Source organism: Pinus tabuliformis, chromosome 5_2, assembly GCF_031772625.1.
Source record: "Pinus tabuliformis cultivar Carrire ecotype Pingquan chromosome 5_2, CPIR1, whole genome shotgun sequence".
Taxonomy (NCBI): domain Eukaryota; kingdom Viridiplantae; phylum Streptophyta; class Pinopsida; order Pinales; family Pinaceae; genus Pinus; species Pinus tabuliformis.
The window spans coordinates 1,117,594,684-1,117,619,485 of NC_142306.1; positions in this window are offsets into that span (position 1 = coordinate 1,117,594,684).

Here is a 24,802-nt window from a genome sequence, read left to right on the forward strand (position 1 = left end):
GGACCCTATCCTCCAGGTAAGGACGTTCAACACCTACCCCTGTAACCAGATTGCTAATACACACTGCAACTCTAATTCACCGGTGAAATATCCTTTTACAGCTTCAAGCAATTAACAAAACAGAGTACCAGCGAAAAGGAAATCATCAGAGGTAATGCTACAGAATCCAAAACAGAGTACCAACAAAAAGAAATTATCAAACACACTTACACACTTGACAGAAAAGTAAATGGGTGAATCTTGTGAGGAAGGTGGGCCCGGTCCCTCTCACAAGATTCCCCAGGACACAAATGCTAGATTAGGTGCTCAGAACAATCTTCTATTCATCTGCCAAAAGATCCAGTTACAATAAAAGTTCAGACTTTGCTGTTGTCTTTCAAAAATTCCCTGACAAACTGTTTTTCTCCCCCCCCCCCCCTCTAATGTAGATGTCTCCTCATTATAGAGGAGACATCTATTACAATAGATTGTCATAGTTCATTTAGTTAAAATTTTCTGTCAAAAATAAGAAATCCATCCTTGTTACAGGATGCTGTGACAACAGTGTGACAGTGTATTCTTTCTTGGGTCTCTTACTGTTACACAGCTGGTAACCGAACTTCGACCGTCTTCTTGGAATCCTCGCACTATCCTTTGCCGCTTCCCCATGGTTGCTGATTTAGTAAACCCATGTTGTTCCTGATATTTTAGCAACTGTAACTGTGTTTTACCCTTTTTGGACAGTTGCTGATCATGCTGCGTCAGCGTGGAATTCTGGCGATCTTCTGATAGTTGCCGTTTGTTATTTCCGGTATTGTTGCAAAATAACATTTCCCTATTTTAGATAGTTGCTGTTGCTGGCTGTAGCAACTGCGTAGTTGTTGTTTCTGGTGTTGCAGCAACTGCGTAGTTGCTGTTTCTGGTGTTACAGCAACTATGAATTATAATTCCTGCAGACTTTAGACAGTTCAACTTAGCAACTTGGTTAACTTTTCCAAAGATAAATATAAAGATAACATGAATATGTAATGAATAATTAAACACATAGTCATGCGGAGAGTTACTTCATACCTTGGGGTAATTAGGTCATTATGTAATCAAAGCTTTCAACTTATGAACTGAAAAAGGGTAATATTATAGCAAAAATATAAGGTCAAAAATGGTCAATTCTGAGTCCTAACATCCCCCCCAACTGAAGAGATTGCATGTCCTCATGCAATGCTTACTCTGAGTCTGAGTCGGAGTACTGGGATGAACAGTGTAAATTACTGAGACAATAGTTATAGAAAGTGGTATCAAACTTGTCTCTGAACCCACAGACAGTCTGTATTTGCCTCCATGCTGCTGCTTCCTCCTTTTTGGATAGTCCAAACTGGCCCTTGTATTGTTGACCAGATAACCATAGAAGTGGAAATTTAAATCTGTAGCCAATCCAATTTTCAGCACAGTGTTGCATGCATCTAACATAGTAAGGTACCCTTGAGATGGCTGCCTGTAAATTAGGTGGATTATAAGGGTGATATTCCTGCCTATCCTTGGGGCAGTTTTCCCAGAATAAGTCATTGGCCTTAATAGCCAAAGGTGCCTTGGTTCTCACATAGTGTTGGCAATCTCGCAAGACCATTGCTTGTAGTTGCCTGACGTGATCCTTCATTTCAGGGTCACTTAACATTCTTTGGTGCTGTGCAATGAAAGTGGCCGCATTTTGAGGTTCAGCCCTGATCCACAGAAGGCAATTCTATTCATTATGTTGTGCTGAGATAAAGGCGTTTTGCCATGTAAGTTGGTTGGCTAAAAAGGAAATGAAAGCTCTGAGCTGTATGTCGCCAACAACAGGTAGTATATTCATGTTTCTCTCTTCGGACATGGCTTCATTGTGGAGATAAAGCTCGCACAACAAATTTTGATCATTTTTAGGTGCCTCTGCAAAGGTTTGCATAAATTGATCTGATGTAACCACCTGATGAGGTCTACCTTCTCTAAATGCCTTTATCTGTAAGAATGTCAGTCGTTCCCTCAAAAATGTTGCATAATTGAAAGAGGGTTTCCTTGTGGCAAGTATTCTTTGGAATAACTCAAACATCTGGGACAATCTGGCTTTTAGTTCCTTAATTTATTTGCACTGAGCTCTAGACTGCTCAAGTGCTTCCCAGTTCTTATATGCATAATTGAACCAGATCCCCTTTTGCTGTTGAAATGCTTTGCCTTGTGACAGCTCATATTCTCTCCACCATTTTCCTTTTAATTCTTGAAAACTATCGGTTTCTGTGCATGCATCACTAACAGAGGGAGGTTCTGTTTGTGTAAAGGCATCAACAAGGATAATCTGCTCTGTGATAATTGGAGTAGGCCAGGATGATCCGATGTCTTCCCTTCCATTTCCTCCTATAACTACTTCTTCTTCTCGTTCCATGGCAATTTGAGTAGGCCTGGGTGAGTCTATGCCTTTTTCTTCATTTCCTGATTCTTGTGTAACTGCTTCCTCCTCTTGTTCCATAGCAATTTGGGTAGGCCGGGGTGAGTCTATGTCTTCTTCTTCATTTCCTCCTGTAACTACTTCTTTTTCTTGTTCCATGGCAATTTGAGTAGGCATGGGTGAGTCTATGCCTTTTTCTGCTTCTTTTTCTTTCTTCACAATAGTTTGGGTGGGCCGTGGTGACTTTATATCTTCCTCTTCATTTCCTCCTGATTGCTGTATTACAACAAATCCTTCTAGTTCTTTCTTCACACTTTTTAAAGATCCTGCTGGTTCTTGTGTTACAGCAGGTTGTTCTGTTTTCACCTGTATAATTTTTGGAGAACTTGCTGGTTCTTGTGTTTCAGCAAGTTCTTCTGTTTGCTCCTGTGCATTTTCTGGAGAACCTGTTGGTTCTTGTGTGACAACTGGTTCTTCTATTTGCTCCTGCACTTTTTCTGGAGAGCCTGCTGGTTCTTGTGTGACAACAGGTTCTTCTGTCTGCTCCTGCACCTTTTCTGAAGAGCCTGCTGGTTCTTGTGTGACAACAGGTTCTTCTGTCTGCTCCTGCACCTTTTCTGGAGAGCCTGCTGGTTCTTGTGTGACAATAGGTTCTTCTGTCTGCTCCTGCACCTTTTCTGAAGAGCCTACTGGTTCTTGTGTGACAACAGGTTCTTCTATTTCAGCAGAGGGTTGTGGTGTTTCTGTCTGTGTAACAACAGGTTCTTTTGTTTCAACCACAATAGCAGAGACTTCAGTCATTGGTTCTGAAACTACTTTGTATCCTGCTTGAGTATATATCTCACCACAATTGGCACACACATATTCATTGTCCTTACTCTTCTCTGCTGTGGATGCTACTCGTGCTAAAATATGCAGGCTAAATTCATTTTGATAGGCTTCCTTGACCCTTATTATTTCCTCCTGGTAATCCTGAATTTGAGATTTCAGAAATTCAATTTCTTCCTGCAGGGCAGATATGGTAGGCTGATCTTGTGGAGCGGCAGATTCCAGTGGGGGCAAAGGTTGTGTTTCGTCATTTTGATCACTTATATCCCCAACAAGTGGTTCTTGTGTGTCACCTGGGGTAGTGGCTGTTTCTTGTGTTGCAGCCACTTGGCCAATATTACCTTGGGTGTCGGCAGCTGGTTCTTGTGTGACAGCTGCCTTAAAAGATGATGTCGCGACACTGTGAACACTCTGCATCTCAGCCTCCGAGGGTGAGGGAGAGGAATTTTCAGGGCTGGTGGGAATGCGGGTTTTTAACGTGATGGGTGGTGAGCTGGGGAGGGTGTGGCTAGGAGATTCAGCTATCACAGACGACCGAGTCCTTTGCTTGGGTAGAGAATCTGGGAATTCAGACATTTTTCTTTTCAGGCTGGCTTTCTTTAAGATAGGGACAGTGGCAGAAATAGCAGCTGCTTTAGCCGAAGCCCTAGTTCTTCTTCTTTTTGGTGGGGTTTCATTTTTCTGCTGCATTTTCCGTTTGAGGAGAGTAATAGGGATGTTATCATCAGAGTCATCAGTAGAAATACTAAGTATGGGAATGGATGGGTTGGTTCTATTGGGGGATGGGATTGTTTCTATGGGTATTTCTACTGTCGATTGTACATTTTCAGCAACTTGTGGGGGTGTTTGTTGTAAGGTCTCTTCGGGCATTTGTTCTGGAATATCATCTGTTTGCTGAGGGATTTGTTCGGGTATTTGCTCTGGGATATCCTCTGTTTGCTGAGGGCCTTCTTCGGGTATTTGCTCAGGAATGTCCTCTGTTTGCTAAGGGATTTCTTCAGGTATTTGCTCAGGAATGTCCTCTGTTTGCTGAGGGATTTCTTCAGGTATTTGCTCATGAATGTCTTCAGCTTGGTGAAGAATTTCCTCTTCTTGATGAGGAATTTCCTGTTCTGGCTGGGGAATTTCTGCCTCTTGATGGGGATTAATGGGGGGTGGAGGGTTATTTAAGGCGAGGCCTCTATTTATCAACAATTGAGCTAGACGGTGGTGTTTCAAGGAAAAAAGCGGACGCTTTGTGTTGACAGTGTAACGTGACATATTTTTAAGACATCCCAATAAATACTATGGCATATTTATCAACTGACCATTCCTCAAATGATTCAACAAGACGAAATCGTGCTGGTAAATTACCTGGTACCGGCCTTCGCACGTCAGGTATTGCTTCACAAATTCAGCAACTTTCAACCACGGTTGAGGCAATGACTGAAGTGCTACGCCTCTGCCCTTGGGTTCCACCTGCTCGCCCGGTTGAAGAAAATCCTGCTGCGCATTAAGGATCAAGTGCTTCCTACTGAACCACCGTATGCCATTAGCTGGTAGCCCAGTAACTTGGGCTATGACTTCCTCCGTGACTGGGATTTGAACTCCCTGAACGACAGAAAATCCCTCTGTTAAATTGCATGCAAACTCGAGGACTTGCTGCGCGTCGAAGTCTGGAAGTCTCCTAAAATAATCTAGCCATCCCGCTTGCAGAAAGATTTGATAAACCTCGGGATAGAGCTCAAGAAGTGCTGTTGTGCCAGGTTCGTATGTGATGAGATTTCCTCCCATAGCTGTTGTTTCAGTGAAATTCTCAGTTCAGAGCCGAGCTTCCGAGTTCAGTTCAGAGTAAACGTTGCAAATGGTAACATGCCATGATGAGGTGACTTTTACATATTACCGGGAGAGTTAAAGGCGGCGGCAGTTGGCGTAGTATGCAATTATGAGAGCGCTTTGGTAATCCCACCCCCTATGCGTAAGTGATATGATTGGAAGTACAATTATTCGGTAGTCCTATCAGCATCTCCACATTAACTATTATTTAATGTCCATACATAATCATGCGTACCTTTATGTTTTACCTTTTTGATTGCTGCGTCGAAAAGTCTTGTCTTATCTTTTGCTGGATCATAATGATTACAGCGCGTCTAAAAGCATGAGAATACCGGCGATTTTTAATAATAGTGACGGGAAGTGATAGTGGAGTATTGTAATCATCACAAGAAATAGTTTATTTTATAAAAATTCGTTTCTTTGGAGCTGAAGTGGAGAGACTGGTGCTTTTATAAATGAGAGAATTGCTGAAAAAGGTATTACGGGATCGGGAAGTGGTGTTGCAGCAACGGGATTGGTGTTGCAGCCACTGGAAATGATGTTACATCAACGGTAAAAGATGTTGTAGTAATGGGAAAAGGTGTTGCAGCAACGGGAAAGTGGTGTTGCAGCAATGGGGATTAGTGTTGCAGCAACGGGAAATGGTGTTGCAGCAACAGGAATTGGTGTTGCAGCAACGGGAATTGGTGTTGCAGCAACTGGGCTTCCAAGTCCGCAAAGTGATTCCTTTGAAGCTTTTGCTTTCAGCTATTTTCCACAGCGCAAATCTGCAAAATACTGAAATGTAATATGGCAACCCTTGGCAGGGATTATTAGTTAAAAAAAAAGAATATCTAATCTAAAAATGCATAAATAAATAGAAATTTAAATGCCTTGAGGGACAACAAGTTCCCTGGAAAAGAATACTGTTTAATTGCCATGCAAGTGGCTTTAAAATCTTCTTTAGAGACAGGCCGGTGATATAAACGGAGTCGATATCCATTCACTAGTAGTTGTGTTCTGCTGTCATCAATTGTTAAAAGTCTAACTGTCCCATTTGGAAAAACAGCATCCACTTCATAAGGCCCTAACCACCTTGTTCTTAACTTACCTTGGAAATTCTCGAAACGGGAATCATAAAGTAGAGCCCAGTTACCTTTCTGGAACTGATTTTGCTTGATGGTTCTGTCATGCCACCTGCTTCTTTGTTGCTGTATCATGGTTGTTTGATGGATGGCATCCAGTCTTTTCTCGTCCAATTCTTGAAGTTGCTGCAACCTGGCTGTCTGTGCATCAGTCAAATCAAGGTTAACAGCTAAAGCAGTTCTTAAAGTTTTGATCTCAAACTCTACAGGGAAGATAACGTTCTTTCCAAAAACTAATTCATAAGGTGAAAAGCCCGTAGTATTCCTCCAAGTAGTTCTATAGGCCCATAATGCCTCGGGCAACCTTTGAAACCAGTCCCTTCTATTCTCCTTTATTGTTTTTGTCAAAATGGCTTCTATGACTTTATTGGTGCTTTCTACCTGCCCATTTGCTTGGGGGTGATAAGGTGTAGTCATTTTGTGCTTAATATGATATTTCTGAAGTGTGTCTTTGAAGCCATGAGAGTTGAAAGGAGGTCCTCCATCTATGACTAATTCTCTAGGCAATCCAAATCTAACAAAGATTTCTTCAAATAAAAATGTTAGTACTGCTTCTTCATTAGCTTTAAGGAGTGCCTTAGCTTCTACCCATTTAGTCATATAATCTGTGCATACTAATATGTACATTCTTTGATTGGATGGGGGATTAATGGGACCTATAAAATCTAATGCCCATTTCTCAAAAGGTTCAAGAATTACCTGGGGATTGAGTGGCATTTCATCCCTGTGATTAGGCTGGCCCATTCTTTGACAGCTATCACAGGCCTTCACATATTTTCTGGCATCTTTGAAGAGTGATGGCCAATAATAACCCATTCTGAGTACCTTGTGTGCTGTTCTTTTATCTGCAAAATGTCCTCCACAAGGGCCATCATGACAAGCTTTTAGTACATCATAAATTTCATCTTCACCAATGCACCTTCGGATTTCCTGATCGATTCCTGTATGGAAAAGACACCCGCTTATCCAGCTGTACCTAGCACTTTGCTGGATGATCTTTCTTTTTTCCCTGTGTGATAGGTGTGATGGTAATTTTCCTGCAACTAGATAATTGGCAATGTCTGCATACCAAGGTGAGTGAGAAGATACTGCAAATAAATATTCATCAGGAAAAGAATCATCTACTACAGCATTTTCATCAGTTTTTAATCGAGAAAGGAAATCAGCAACTACATTTTCTTTTCCTGGCCTATCTACAATTGTGATGTCAAATTCTTGTAATAATAATAACCATCTGGTGACTCGGGCTTTTGTAACTGATTTATTCATCAAATATTTAATGGCCGAGTGATCAGTATGCACAAAAGTAGTGTAGCCAGTAATATAATGTCGAAATTTATTGATAGCATAAACAACTGCTAGGAATTCCTTCTCAGTGACTGTATAATTCAATTTAGCTGGTGTCATATTCTTACTGATAAAATAAATGGCATAGGGAAGACTATTTTCTTCCTGGCCCAAGACAGCTCCAATTGCAGTATCTGAGGCATCAGAGGATATATGAAAGGGTAGTGCCCAATCAGGTCCTCTCAAAATGGGAGGTGTAGACAACTGATGTTTAAGTTCATTAAATGCTTTTTCACAATCATCAGTCCACTTAAATTCAACATTTTTCGTTAATAACACAAATAGAGGAAAAGCTATTTTGGAAAAATTCTTAATAAATCTTCTATAGTATCCAGCATGTCTTAAAAAGCTTCTTACATCAGTTTGTGTTTTGGGGATAGGGAGGGTTTGAATTACCTGTATTTTAGCTGGATCGACTTGAATTCCTAGGAATGAGATGAAGTGACCCAATACAATACCTTGATTCATCATCATATGACACTTTTCAGTGCTTAAGGTAAGGTGTGCTTCTATACATCGCTTAAGTACTTTTTCAAGATTCTGCAGTGCATCCTCAAAAGTCACTCCATAAGGAGTAAAGTCATCCATAAATATTTCTAATGAATCATTTAGCATATCAGAAAAGATCCCTATCACTGCTCTTTGAAATGTTGCTGGAGCATTACATAGCCCAAATGGAAGTACCCTGTAAGCAAAGGTCCCCCATGGGCTAGTAAACGTGGTCTTGTCCTGGTCTTGGGGTGCAATCTTAATCTGATTATATCCACTAAATCCATCCAAAAATGAAAAGAATTTCTTACCTGCCAAATTATCTAATACCTGATCAATGAATGGTAAAGGGAAATGGTCTTTCTGGGTGGCTTTATTCAGAGCTCTGTAATCCACACATACTCTCCATTTGCCATTTTTCTTGGGTACAATTACAAGTGGGGAAACCCACTCACTATCAGATATAGGGTATATAAATCCTGCATTCAACAGTTTTTGAAGTTCCTCCTTCACAATTTCCCTTAGGTTGGGGTTCATCCGCCGTTGGGGTTGACAGACTGGCCGGGATCCCTCTTTAATATAAATACGGTGAGTGCATAGCTCAGGAGAGATCCCTTTCATGTCTGTATAGTCCCATGCAAATGCTTCTTTATTTTCCTGGAGTAACTTTATTAACTGCTGTTTTTCGTTATCAATTAAGTTAGGATTTATATTTAATGTTTTGTCAGGCTCAATTTCTATTGTTGTACTTTTGGAGGGGCTGCCTACTGTTGTCTGAAATAAATTTTTATCTTTCAGGTTCTGCTGAGATTCAGATTCCAAGATTGTAGTGAAGTGATTATACATTTCTGGGCTGACCGAAGAAGGTTCAGAAATGAAGCTACTGATTAATTCATCTTCGGTAGAGTCTTTGAAAGTTAAGGCTTGTCCGATAGTCAATATAGGTTGGGTTTCTTCATCTTCATAATCTACCCATACAGAATTGTCATTATTAATCATGGGTGTAGCATGAGGATAAAGGGTAAGCTGTTTGGTTTCCTGCCCATTAGAGATGGTCATTGATCCTGATCTACAGCTGATGAAAGCATCTGCTGTAGCCAGCCAAGGTCTTCCTAGAATCAGCGGATGACCCCCCAACTTTGTTTTAGTTTGTAACACCACAAAGTCAGCTGGGTAATTCTAGGATTCTACAGAAATTATTAAATCTTCAATGACCCCTTCCGGTTTAATTGTAGAGCGATCAGCCAATTCTAGGATGGTTGGAGTTTCCCTAATAAAGTTTTTTAACTGAAGCAATTGTGTTGTTTCAAGTGTCATAATATTTATTGCAGCACCTAAATCTACTAGAACTTTAGAGACAAAAGTTTTTCCAACCTGGACTGTTACTGTAGGGTGACCAGGGTCACCATATTTCACAGGATGATCTTTTTCTGTCATTAAAGCAGTCAGTTCTCCCATCACATGAACTGTGAGGGGGTCCTTAGCTTTTCTTCCAGGTTTTTTTATGCAAATATCTCTAACAGTCCTAGCATAAATGGGAACATCTCTTAATGCTTGCAATAATGGGATTTTAACGTATAAATTCTGTAGCTCGCCTAAAAGGTTAAAAGCAGGTTGCTCAAGTGTTTTAGTGAGAGCCAGTCGTTCAGGAAATGGCGGATCTGCTGTTTGATCATTGTTGTTAGATGCTGCTTCCACTGTTTCAGCATTATTGTTAGCTGGTTTTTCTTTTGTAACTTCCTCTTTATCAGAGTCAGTAATGTCATCAATGATTGGTTCAACAATTCTTCCTGAGCGAAGGTGGATATCGTTACATTGCATGGGGGAGACAGACTGATTTTGAATATCAATTGCTTGCAAGGCTTTATTATTATTTGTGTTGGGGTTGGGTTGCACAGGCAGCTGCGGTCTAATTGCCTGGTTATTTGGAGGAGTATTGGATGGTAAGGAAAGAGACTGTTGATGTTGAGGAAATGGCATCTGTTGGGCTGCCCAGTTTGGATTCCATTGATTAAAATACGGTTGCTGGGGAGCCCAAGGATTCCATATGGTAGGATCAGGAAAAGGAAGATTTGGTTGCTGCATAGGTGGAAAATTCATTGTGTTAAAGGGTGGGTACTGCATTTGGTTCATGGGTGGGTAATTTGTTTGAAAAGGAGAGTGATTATTCCAACGACTAAATGCTGTGTTAGAATTCATACCTTGTCTTTGTGGCCATTGCCTCCTCTGTGTCATCAGGTACACTGCTTCAGCCTCTTCTTCAGTTGACTCCAATGCTGCTTTAATTCCAGGCAGAGAGGGGCATTGCTAGGTCTCATGGTCCTTTTCGCAGATCGTGCAGATTGGTACCTTATCTAGTGGGCATTCCCTGAGTGGATGTTTTTCTCTGCATTTGGAACAAAAAATAGCTAGGGCAGCTTCTGCTTCTGCTTGTTTCTTTTTTACCTGCAGAGCATCAATTTGTGAAGCAAAAGAGCTTAACATCTCAGTTTTAAATTCTTCTAACAAATTACCTATTTCAGCCCTTGTTGCTCCTCCACTTGCTGACTTCTGAACTCTTGAATATACATTGTCCCTGCTTTTTGATCTGCTCACTGCTCCTCTTGAACATCTCATGCAGAGGTTGACAATTTCATCAAATGGCTCTTTAGAAATGTCCCCTTTTCCTAACATATTCAACATGTCCAAGCAGTCATCTCGTACCCCTTTCAGCAATATTGTTTTCAGGATATCTTTACTCATGTTAGGGTGATCAGACCGCTGTAGATTATACTGCAGTCTTTCCACAAAGTCTTCCAGATTCTCGTCCTCCTTCTGAACCATTTTAAACAATTCTTCCTTCCTTTCTCTTGTCCGGCAGTAATCTTGATATTTGGCCAAAAATCTTTCTTTCATCTGATCCTAGGTAGTGATTGCCTGAGCTCCTAAGCTCATAAACCACCTTAATGCATTCCCTTTCAGTGTTGCTGGAAACAGTTTTAGTTTCTGATTAGGGCTCACATAATCATAACTCCTACATAGTATATCGAATTCAAAGAGGAATTCATCCGGGTCTTCAGAGGATAACCCATGAAAGTTGGGTAATGCTGAGAGTGGAATGTTCTTCATGGGGGTTGCTCCTCTCGGGAGCTCCCCAATAGGGAACTCCAGGGTAGAGAGTGAGTTTTCCCCTCTTCCTTCTGCTCTGTTATCCTCCATTGGTCTTTTTCCTGAATCACTTGCTTTATCTTCTGTATCTTCTGTTTCTTCAGGTTCTTCTACCGGTTCCTCAGTATATTCTGGTACTTCCAGCTTCCTTTCAGGTCCTAGTACTTCCTCCGTCTGTCGATCTGTTTGTGAGGAATGCTGGATCTGAGGCCTCCGGGAACTCGTCCTCTGTGATGTCTCGGCCTTGGAGATAATTTCATCAATAAAGGTTTTTCTTCCTCCTCCGCCCTTGCCGCCTGTGAAATTAGGTTTCCTGCGTCCTCTCATGCACCTGTTATTCTCAAAAAGAAATCATTAATGCTTTTAGAAATCTCTAGTCGCCTTCCTCGGCAACGACGCCAAAATGTTGGCTAGTTGAATTGTTTATTGATTAAACAGTCAAGTACCACATTAATTTGTCAACCTGGGAAAGTCTTTTATTTCAAAGGCTACCGCGTATTGTATGTACTTAATTTTTAAAAGCATTAAAAAGCTGTAGTATACATGATTCTGTTTCTCACTCTATGTTATAACAATGCATTGCAAAAGTAAAATGAAAGCAGTTAACTAAGAATACAAATCTAAAAAGAGAAGTGATGGATGCTCTGTTAGTAGAGGATCAGACCCTATCCTCCAGGTAAGGACGTTCAGCACCTGCCCCTGTAACCAGATTGCTAATACACACTGCAACTCTAATTCACCGGTGAAATATCCTTTTACAGCTTCAAGCAATTAACAAAACAGAGTACCAGCAAAAAGGAAATCATCAGAGGTAATGCTACAGAATCCAAAACAGAGTACCAGCAAAAAGAAATTATCAAACACACTTACACACTTGACAGAAAAGTAAATGGGTGAATCTTGTGAGGAAGGTGGGCCCGGTCCCTCTCACAAGATTCCCTAGGACACAAATGCTAGATTAGGTGCTCAGAACAATCTTCTATTCATCTGCCAAAAGATCCAGTTACAATAAAAGTTCAGACTTTGCTGTTGTCTTTCAAAAATTCCCTGACAGACTGTTTTTCTCCCCCCCCCTCTAATGTAGATGTCTCCTCTTTATAGAGGAGACATCTATTACAATAGATTGTCATAGTTCATTCAGTTAAACTTTTTTGTCAAAAATAAGAAATCCATCCTTGTTACAGGATGCTGTTACAACAGTGTGACAGTGTATTCTTTCTTGGGTCTCTTACTGTTACACAGCTGGTAACCGAACTTCGACCGTCTTCTTGGAATCCTCGCACTATCCTTTGTCGCTTCCCCATGGTTGCTAATTTAGTAAACCCATGCTGTTCCTGATATTTTAGCAACTGTAACTGTGTTTTACCCCTTTTGGACAGTCGCTGATCATGCTGCGTCAGCGTGGAATTCTGGCGATCTTCTGATAGTTGCCGTTTGTTATTTCCGATATTGTTGCAAAATAACATTTCCCTGTTTTAGATAGTTGTTGTTGCTGGCTGTAGCAACTGCGTAGTTGCTGTTTTTGGTGTTGTAGCAACTGCGTAGTTGTTGTTTCTGGTGTTACAGCAACTATGAATTATAATTCCTGCAGACTTTAGACAGTTCAACTTAACAACTTGGTTAACTTTTCCAAAGATAAATATAAAGATAACATGAATATGTAATGAATAATTAAACACATAGTCATGCGGAGAGTTACTTCATACCTTGGGGTAATTAGGTCATCATGTAATCAAAGCTTTCAACTTATGAACTGAAAAAGAGTAATATTATAGCAAAAATATAAGGTCAAAAATGGTCAATTCTGAGTCCTAACAATGCCATTCCCACCATTGCCACCTTTCATTGTCTAAGTACATGCTCCCCACCATAATCTGAGTCTCATTATCTAAGATGTTATTCAGATTGAAATACTGCTCCATTTGTGCTATCCATGCTGCCGAGTGAGAACCATCAAATTTATGCATATCCAACTTGGGAGGTCACGGACGGGTTGTTGGGGGGCCCCCGAGGTGAAGAGAGTGGCAACACTCACCCTCACTGTGTCCATTGCCAATATATGCCTCCTCATGGGCTTCCTCCTTGCCCTTTGGGATTATGCTCGGGATCATGCTAGTTAGTCGGTCAAGCTGAATTTGGAGGGATTGCAAGGATTCTTCAAGTTTGTCCATCCTCTCATTACCCATAGCTTGAGCTCTAGTTTCTACCATGCACCGACCTGATGTTCTTGAAAATTGGGATCGCCCAATTTTTTTTATTTTTTTTTCACTAAGAATTGAATGGTACCAAAAGTCATGCGAAAATCATGCCCCGGTATAGGAACCCCACACAACTACTCAGATTAGGTGGATCTGAGAGATCTGAATGGCGGATCGGATAGCTCTGAGCGGCGGAACAGATTGTTTCTGCGGATCTGATGGATCTAATAGATCGGAATGGCTAGTCTGCTAACTCGGAACTGCAAGACTGATGTATGTTGCTGCTGCACCCCTTTGCGCGAGCGGATCTGGCAGAGATGATGTGTGATCTCTAGATAGAAAAGGGAACTATGGTCTCGAGGAGTGTCAGGTGCTACAGATCGCAATATACATAAGGGTCTGACAGTAGTACTCGGCCCAATGTTTCAAGGCTCTAACTAAGGAGGATCAACCGTACCCTTAGCCGTACAACCCGACTACCCTATCGTACGGGCGAGTAATCTCTCCGAGTGCTGTTCTCGGTGTACTATAGCAGCAAGACAACAGACGGTTTATCTATGGCGAGGTTGCAGAGGAGCTAAGGGGCTTCCGATATACCCAAAAGGTACTTGGAAGACAGTCCGTACGCGGTTTTGTTTAACGTGCTACTACTCGAAGGGGTACCCACAGGGGTTACAAGGGAGTCCAACAAGCGTGACCACCTCTTGTATTTCCTGCGTGCATGCCTCCCCAAATCCGCAGGTTTATGCGCTCAACGATAAATCCCATGGTTTAAAGACGCCGAAACACGTCTCTAGCCAAAAAAAAAAATTGCTAAGAAATGGAGATCCCACTGGCCCTGGAAAGTGCTCTGATACCACTTGTTATGCTCTTAACTTGCAAAAGATACCCAAATACAGAATATGCGAAGAAAGATACCCAGAACATAGAATAGTGAAAGACAACAACAAATATTTTATTATTCAGAAAGCAATGTTCACTGGCCACTTCGAGGGGGCAACCTCCAATAGAGCAGAGCTCAATAAAAAAATAAGACACAATGCTCCTCATAGGGAGTCTCTATCCTTTATATATGACTCATACATGCAATACCATGGATCAATACCATGGGTTTTATTAATACCATCTATCTAATACCATGACCCATTTGCAACTAACTGTGGTCCCATCATTAATTGCGGGTTAACCACTTACAATTATTAATATGGGCTTTATTGACTCTTTACTATGACTCGATCCCACTACATAAATAAGGGGGTTAGGGTGGGACCCTAACACTGTGACAGAGGCATTTAATATGAATAGGGATTGTCATTGATCGCCAACCACCCCGAATTAAAACCATAAATCTGACTATTGTGCTTCAAAGGTCACTGTTCAGTGACAAGTGAATAGCATTAAACAAAGCCTTGTAACAACTGAGGGAGCCCCCTCTGGTTCAAGGGCCAGCTTGAGCGTAAAGACTGGTTGATTTGGTTTCCTGGCGTAGTTTTTCCAACCAAGGACTACCTACAGGAAACAGGTACAACATTTGGCACCATTGTCGGGGAACAAAGTAACAAAGATATATTTCTCCGAGGAATGATAAAGATTAGATCTATTCCTTGCTAGTGAACAAGGAGTAGGCATTCATTACTCGTTGCATTTATTTCACCTAGCGACTCCACTTTTTCATATGGCGATTCCACTGGGTAACCAATCCCACTGTTTCGAAATTTCAGCTGCCTTTACTACTATGCAAGGTTCGTTGATACTTACAATCAGAAATATATGTCTTTCCATCTCAGCCATGGTCAGAAATCTAAAACGTCTATAGAGGATGTAGCTTTTAAAGTACACTTGTGAGTATAAGTTTTCCATGGGATTTTGTGTTCATGTTGTATATTTTCTTCATATTTTTAGATGTTGGCAACGCGATTTGTCAATAAATCCACTCTGCACTTGGTTACATTGGAAATCAGATTACACCTAATAGTGTAAAATTTTCCAATTCAGTTAGATAGGGGTGTGGGATTGATTAGCTACTTTCAAATTCAGGGTACAGTAGATCTACAATTGTTTCAGTTATATTTCAAGATTGCAGTGTTAAGTTTGGTTTAATTGAGTGCAATGACTTCCAAGGGATTAAATGATTGATTCCATAGCCCATGAATTAGGCACTCTTGTGCTTATTTCCACTTATAATGACAGTTGTTTCACTTCAACAGTTTTCAATTTTCATATTTCAGAATGAATAAGTCTTTGGATTAGTGCAGGAAATATAAGTTCCATTCACAGTTTCAGGTTTAATATGCAGTAGCTGGATGATGGGGATTGGCTATACATAACATGATGGCAGATCAGTGATCAATTATTTTATGGTATGAGTCCATGCCCAACACATAAGGTAGCTGGTCTACTAGTTCTCTTCATCCCACTGGGGGAAGCAATCCCCATTGGAGCCGAGCTAATGTTGTAAAATATTTTGACACACTGAAAATGTGTGAAATTTCCATTTCCTTCTCAGTTAAATACTGAGGGAATATATAAATTTTATGCTTTTGAATGATTTATTTATTTTTTATATATAATAATTTTAATTTTAAATGTTATTTTTATTTTTATAAAAATATAATTATATATTTTTATGAAAATATTTATTTAAAATTAAAATTATATTATAAAAAATAAAATTTAATCCTAATCATAAGCTAAAATCATAAGTGCACTCAAAGCTACAGGTCAAAGCATATGTCCCAGCTCGCATTTAACTAATTGAACTCACCTTAGCTTTCATGCCTCGAGATATGGGTAATTTAATACAATGTTCAAAAAGTAATTTCGACCCCCCTCCACTCGTAGGAGACTTAAAATCTCAAACCATTTACCACTAAGGAGGGGGCCCGAAAGCTATACCCAATATTATTTAGAATTTTATATGGGGGAAATACTATTATGAAATAAATTTATTTCAGGATGGAAGGCAAAGTGGGTAAAATGGAATTACAGGTTAATGTGTTACAACTACAGGTAAAATAAATTCTCGGTGCATGAAAATGAATAAAGGGAGGCTTTGTAATCATTTATATTTATGTCAATACATGTGAAATTGAAGTCAAAGTTATAGAAGTAAGAATAATTTACATGAATAGTGAAATCAAGTTACAGGTGTGATATGAATAAAGGGAGGCTTTGTAATCATTTATATTTATGTCAATACATGTGAAATTGAAGTCAAAGTTACAGAAGTAAGAATAATTTACATGAATGGTGAAATCAAGTTACAGGTGTGAAATTAGGTTGAGGTGAAAGTAAATGAGCAAAGTAAAATACTCTACCAACTACAAAAAACAAGACATGGATTTACAAAACCACATATGGTTTTTTAATTTGTAAATGAATTTCACAGTTATAGTGTGAAAGTAAAATAGTTTTTACAGGGAAGGATAAATAGGACATGGATTTACAAAACCACACATAGTTTTGTAAACACATGAGAAATAGAAGCACGACATAATTTCAAATAAGTGGATGAATTTATTCATAAATTTATTATTTGAGGAGATACTTTCTGAATTTATTTAATAAATTCATGAAAATACCAAATTTATTCACGGAATATTTGAAAACAATTATGATTTTAAAATTAGTGAAGCATCGTCAAAAAGTGACATAAATGCATTTCAAACAGATCTTCAGCAACAGCTTCACAAACCCTAGATTTCAAGGCACAGAAATATCAATTGAAAGGCAAATGGCAGAAACAACAGCTCTAGATTTTAAAGGCATGTAGATATCAACATTTAGAACATCAAAAGATCAACAGATTTAGGATCATTTTGCAAATTTCAGCAGTCATTCAACCAACTCCAGATTTCAAGGTACATACTTGCAACAGTTCCAGATTCCCTGCAAATAATAAGCAAATATTATTTATTTTTAATATACAATTCAAAATTTCATTCCAGGATTATTGTAACAGTTTAGGGGATCATTAATATACATTTTATTGGGCTTCCATTTTCGTGTGTCTTATAATGGTATCAAAGCTCGGTTGATCTTCTTTGTTGAATGGGTGAGCCACTAGTTTTGCGGCCTTCTTGTGCGTTCCAGTTCATGCTTGTTTTTCGTTGTTGTTTTGGCGTGCAATGGATGGAGAATTTATTAGAAGGGTTCAATGTTGTTAATTGAACTGTGGATGAATTGAGGGTTCAATTATCAGAATGAATTGATGTTGCGCCTGGGCATGCGTCCGTTCATAATTATGTATGTGCAATGTAAATGTGGTAGGAAGCAGAGAGGCCTATGACAATTTCACATCTGAAACGAGGATTGATGGGCTTGGAGTCTGTGTGTTGCATGTGATACTCATGTATAGAGCTGTGATAACACATAAAGTAAGAGGAAAAGTTAGCGACTTGAAATCTTGACTCCTTTTAAATGAAATTTTGACTCTCTGAAAATCATGTTCAGAGGCACCTTTCTCATGTATTTTCTTGCAGAGTCTCTATTGAAAAAAATTCTGAGGTTCAAAGTTCTAGACGAGTGTTAACTATTAAGAATTTATTTTTTACGGTACGTTCTACACCCATTTGAACCTTTGTGGAGAAAATATTTATGAATATAGAAAAATTCTCATTCTCTGGGCATTGTAACCTTCCTAGTTATGCTTTTCATGAAAATTATGAACTCCTTCCAAGTGTTGTTAAGCGCATTAAAGAAAAACCCCATTTGCATCACTATATAGGTCCAGAAATAACAGTGCATATTTACCTGTCTTCACAGCTTCATTCAGTCTAGTAAGCCTTTTTTGTGATAATTGATGAATTCTTGTGCTAATTTCGACTACCCAACACTGCAATTTCATTGAATGGAATGATTTTGATTCATTGCAAGAGAAGCAGAGGAGCTTCTACATTTCTCCAGATGTTTTTTAGAATCACCTAAAACTCTTAGTCAACCAGGTCCAATGCATTGGAATCGAAGATGCCCTACTTCCCTATTGAACGCTGGCCTTCTTGTTTTTTTCTATTGCCGGAGAAATGGGATTCATTGAGGTGATAAATGATATGTATATGTGGCAAATGCATGATTCAAGTTAGCTAAAAATGTAGTTGAAGCTAGAAGTCCTACATGTTTTGAATCTACGTGGATATTTATCTGTTCTGTAATTTCTTAAAATATTGTTGATCTCCGCTTTGTCTACAAAAGCACAGAGCTTGAAGAAGCAATTTAATTCTGCATTGGATGGTTATATGCTTCCAATAAAACTACGATGTCTCTTATCTGGGATAAAAGAGAGCTGCTGCTGAGATACAAATCCTTGTCCTAGTGCATATAAGGCAACAAGTTTGAGTTTTCACGCCACACATTGTTGACTCCTTGTCAAATAGGTTGGATGCACTGTTGCAGGTATAAGTTTCTCCTATAAATATTCTTTTCATTTGAAAACAATGAGATAATAAACGAGTTGTTTCTAAATCAAGATGATGCATATTTCTACAAGGGCAACACCAAAGAATTGAAATCCATTGTATGCTGTAATATTCAATTCCAAACAATAGTTGAACCTTCATGCATGAAATAAAACTTTATGTATTATAATCATTAATTAATTTGCAAACTCAGAAAACCTAAAAAGGTGTTTTCCTCATTAGTTGAAGATCTGCACCTCCAACTTCTTTAACAGATGATCGAAGGAGCAACAATGTCTGCGTGAGCCCACGTTTATCTATTTACTTGTTGATGTAAAGTTATATAGCTGAGTGGAGTTTAGGAATGCATAGAGAAGTGTTTAGCTATGTGATTCTGTGTTTCATTGTGCGAGTGTAGTTGTTGCAGTATCATGTTCCATCAGTGAGAGATATATATTTGAAAGATTGTTGAAAGTTGAACATTGTAATTTGTAGACTGCAGCATTGTAATTTGGAGAAAACAACGATCAAGGTAACCTTTAAAAAAAACAGAGATCAAGGTATCCTTTTTATGTTCTCAACACAGATACTTTACTATTGTTTTGTGTTGGTTCATCATTTATTCGATTGGTGTCTGCAAATATATGCTTTTAGGTGGCAGTTTTGGATGTATTAAAATGTTATGGTTTTCTTCAGTGGGAGGCAGGTTGGATGCCTTCTCATATTACCAGTATGTCTGTTAGCATAGGTGGCACATTTCAGACTCAAAAAACTTTTGATTCATTGAAAGACCAAGCGCTGCAGATAGCAGGATTGGATAATGTTTTACAGGAGATTGCAAGTACTAATTTACTGGAAGAAACTAGAACAAAGATTTCTATCGGCAATGTATTAAAATGACATAATTTTGTTTGTAATTGTTTGATCTTTTTTAAAACATTGTAGAAATTACTTTGTAAATTCGCTTGTATTGGGTGCATTTTCGGTGGTAGCTGACACACATTTTTTTTCAAAGTTGATTGTTGGAGAAAATGGCCAAAGTTGATGATTTGTTACAATTATTACACAGTTTAATGTCATCCATTGTTCATAAAAGTGTCCAATTCAGGAAGGACACACTGTTTGACATCCAAAGATGTTTGAAAAATGCTAAAAGAAAAATTAAATTCTTCGAGGTAGAGTCCTAGTTTCAACGAAATGAACTACATGAATTACAAAAGAATAATTTTGAACCTATTTTTGTTCAGAACAACAATTTGTTTGAGCCTAATCATCAGTCAAAAAATGATCAGAGTAATGAAGTGATTTCATGCGCAAATTTGGGTGTAGTGGAAAGTTATGTTCAGGAAAATGTATAAGAGAGTCATTTGCATACAGATGTGAAGCATGTCATCACTAAAACGTTTATAAGACCATGGGAAGCAATTATACATAATAAACACATAATTGGTTTAGGTTGCAATAAGGATATTCTAGATGTATTTTTTCACATTCCATATTTTTCTAAACCTATACATCTCAAAAGCGCTGATTCTAGACAATGTTGTTCCAGAACAAGTTGATAAATGCCAACAGTGTAACAGAGATGGACATGTGAAAGATCGGTATTTTGATCTTCACCCATGTGAGCATTGTGGAAAGAGAAATCATCATACAAATAGGTGATCCAGAAAGAATACTACTACAAGAGAGAAGGTAAATTTTGGATGGAATTCTTCTTGGGATTGGATGAAAACAACCAAGAAGATTTACAAGTCATATCAAAGAATATGTTCGAGAGTGATGACCAACCTTGCAGTGATGAAGAATACTTCTCACCCTACATCTGATAAGGGGTGAATTTTTGATGGTCTGCTATAGGTTAGAGTTTAAGATGTCAAGCGAGCTTGAGTCAAAGTTGAGTTGAGAGTCAAAGTTGAGTTGATTGGCCACATCCATGTTTGGAATTGTTCGAGGAACTACTATGATAGTTCCAAAGTTTGTGGTCACCTTAAAACCACATTTTTGGTTGTTTTGAGAACTTCTATGAAGGTTCCAAAGTTGGAGTTAGTTGAGACCTCGAGTTCTCCCATCTTGGTTTGTGGTTATCCTTAAAAACCATTTTTGAGAGACATTCAGCTCTTGGCTGAGATACATTTCTGCATTTTTAGCTCTCCTTCATGGACTTTGGTACATCCCTTTACATTAACGGGGGAATGTTGGAAAACTAATCCTCATGGTTAATGATAGGGTTAGTTTAGGTAGTTATTGGAGTCCAAGAAGACTCGAGAACTAATTCAATTGTTTCCTCTATGTATTTATATGTACAACATGTACATAATTCTTTGAAATCATTAATACACATTTGATTTGTTTTCCTATTCGTGTGTCCTACAGATTTCCATAGAGATCCAGATCCCATTCTTCTTGATGGTGATTGATGGGGAGCGATAGGTAAACAAGAAACATTTTAACTATTTTTGGATTTTTAAGTTTTACAATTTTTTGTGATTTTTGATGTATCCTAGACTAAACTATTGATTTTTCACATGCAGATATTGGACTCATTCGACCTGTGGGTTATTCTTATCTCCATCATGAAAGAGACCCACAACAAGCACCAGTAGTAGTACAAGTTGTTGCAGCAGGACAAAAGGTACTGCAGGATCTCAATTTGGACAAGAACCTTACAGAGGTCAAGCGTCACATGGAGGGGTTGATCCATGGCGTAGATGGGACTAGGGTCGACAAGCTTCCTATGAGACTACAACGACATAGTATTGGCATGCCTAGCCGTATTAGTCGGCTATTGTGCAAGATGGCTCACGCAGTGACGTGTTACCATGAGCATTATGATTAGTCTACTAGGAGTCTTATAGTAATATTTTGACTTCATGTATATTTTAGGTCGTGTGGCCAAATGTGTCTCGGGCACAAATTTTGTAAAACAAAACTTTGATATATATATATAAATATGTATATTCAGTCTTTCTTATGGTATTATTATCTCTTTCAATGTATGTGATGTGTATTGAATTTAATTTACATGTGTCACAAATGTCTATCTAAAACATGCCAATGCATATGTCAATGTATTTATATTTCTAGAAATATGTTGATATTGGATGAAATCAAAGTATATTTCTAGAAGGTGAAATCTCAAGATATTACGAAGCATAATTGGACTCCTGATTGAATAGGCATTAGTCATCTGTATTACTACAAGTTGTGAGTCAAGTTTGACAACTATACGACGGATACCATGAGAAATATCTTCATATAGTAGTTCGATCACTATGCTATACTCAGTGATTTTATTGGTAGATCGATCGACATAAATCCCTTGTAAAATCACTAACTTGCCATTTGGAGCATATATAGCCCATGTTGTGGAAGAAAGGTTGCAAGTACTACAACTAATAACATTAGCATAACCAACATATGGTTTTAGGGATGCCGACATTTGCAAACCAAATGTAAAAATGACTAACATAAATCATAGGAAACTCCAAAGGGAACACACTGCAAACACACTCAACACACCTATATGCAGTATGTACATAGTGCACTACACAAAATGCAAGCATAATATTTCTTAAGGTACAACCCATTTCTAGGCTATGCCAATGGAATTCCATTGAAATCAACAAGCTCATAGGCCCCTTTAGAAAGACCATGTTTGACAATGTATGGACTTGTTGTAATGACTACAACACCTCGAAAATTTTGGCCTACACTTGAATTTTGGAGCCTACTATGGATCGTGTGATCGATTGTTCCCTAGTCACTTATTGATAAGCTTATGATTTCAAGCTCCCTTCCTAACTCTTAAGAGTCATTCACACTTTCATCTTTATATAACATGCGTCATGTTTAGGAATGGGGATTATCGTTTTTCATGCAAAGGGAAGTTTGTTTTGCTTCAAGGGGAAATCTTTGTGAAAATGGGTTGTTCTCATCATATAGACATGTTTTGCACTCATTTCCAAAGTTTCATGCACTATTACACAAGTGTCGCCTTTATCCTTACAAAGTTTTTCACCGAAGTCGCACTTGTCGAAAGCTGCCACAAAGGTTGTTGCATTTAGCAAAGTATGTTTTCATATGTTATGGATGGTCTATGTTGTATCAATAAGTGTTCAAATGTGTTATTGTAGTCAAGTTCTATCACTATTATCATCGGTTCCACTGATCCCACACTTAACCAAATTCCAGAGTACTCTTAACAACCTAGCCTCACCCAGCTTTCCTTAAATGTGCACATCGCATTTGCAACCCTCAAGGTGTTTCCTTGCCTGCTGGAAATGCACAATGCATAGAAATCCCAACCTCCCTTGGCATCCAAAACTGTACAGTGGCTTCCTCGAGTGTCCTTCCATCCACCAGAACCCACTGTCTTTAGAAACTACAGAATTTTGTCCCTCAAGCATCTCAGCTACCCATTCCACCTTCCCTCTAAAACTATGCATATTTTTCCTCCCATTGCCTTATCCTATAGCAACCACTGCTTGCTTGAATTACACAATTTTTTTCTCTCAATGGCCACTACACAATTCCTTCCCTCGGTGAGGACTGTGCAGAAATTTCCCTCAGTCTAGCCTGAGCTACACACTGCGCAGTCTCAATGATCAAGCTTGACCCTTGGCTTCTTGAACTGTACAATTGTGTAGTCACTGGGCCTTCTCCCCTGGCCTGTCACTCAGTCCCGACCCAGTTTGTGAATCCAAGTTCAACATCTTAGACTAGGCGTTTATGAGACTGATGTCGTCTTGTCATGAGTGCATTACAAATATAGGAATTCTACCAGCCAATGATAAGATAATGAAGAAGGAGATTAAGAAGGATGGCATGCTAGATGAATTTCAAGGAGCTGAGGAGAAAAGATGGTTATCCTATAAGAAGACCATGGAACCCACTGTATGATAAAAGTTTGGGACCACATGAAACCTCCATCTGATGCATAACCCTTTGGAGGGTAGTTATGGAAATCAAAGCACATATTTTTGAAATAAACCTCTTAGTGTAGCATGAAGGATTTCTTATCATTGTCGTATGATTATGTCTTCAAAGACATGTATGGTTGCAAGCACTGAAAGTATTTCTTTAGAAGCTTTCTCATTCCATTAGATTTGATTATCTTTCCTGGTTTCCCTGCGATACCTCTTAATTCAACTTCCTTTACTTCTGAAGAAAAATTCATGAAAAGTTCTTGAAAGTTAAAAGCTATTGTACCCAAGGATTGTAGCCAATGGACTCCTAGTACAACATCAGCACCACCCATTGGAATGGAAAGCATTGGGATATTCAATACATATTCTTCGATGGATAGCTTGATATTATGGCACTTTCTAGAGCAATTTATGGTTCCTCCACTTGCAACCATCACTTGACACTCTGGTCCTAGATATAGGAAGCAATTCAATTCCTTGGGTATCTTACAATGAATAAAATTATGGGTGCTGCCCAAATCAATCAACATTATTACCTTTTTCTTCTTGATATGTCCTTCCATCTTGCTAGTTTGATGAGTGGTAATTTTGGCCAATGCATTACAAGATCTGGTTGGATTCATTTCTTCTTTCTTTAGGGTTTTTTCCTGGTGTATATCCTCTTCTTTTGACGTTTCTTGTTCCTTTTCTTCCTCCTCTTCACAATCTATGTAAGATAAATTCTTCTCAGCACACTTATGACCTTTAGTGTATTTTCTGTCACAATTGTAACAAAGCCCTTTTTCTCTTTTTCCTTCCAATTGTTTAGGTGTCAACCTTGTAGTTTGTGGAAGGTTAGGGGAAACAACACTTCCATCCTTATAGTTTTCCTTGTTGCCATAATTTCTCTTTCCATTTTTCTTGCCAACCTGAATGCCTTCTCCAATGAGTCAGGTTCCCAAAGGCGAACCTCATGTTGGATGTTATCCTTTAAAGTACCTATGAACACATCAATCCTATGCTCCTCAGGAATATCTTTTACCCTTATATGTAATTTTTGGAAGTCCTCAATGTGCTCCATCATTGAACCCTTTTGTTTGAGGTTTATCAATTGGCTAAAAAAGGTGTTTCTTTTTCTATCCTCATTATGTGCTTTCAT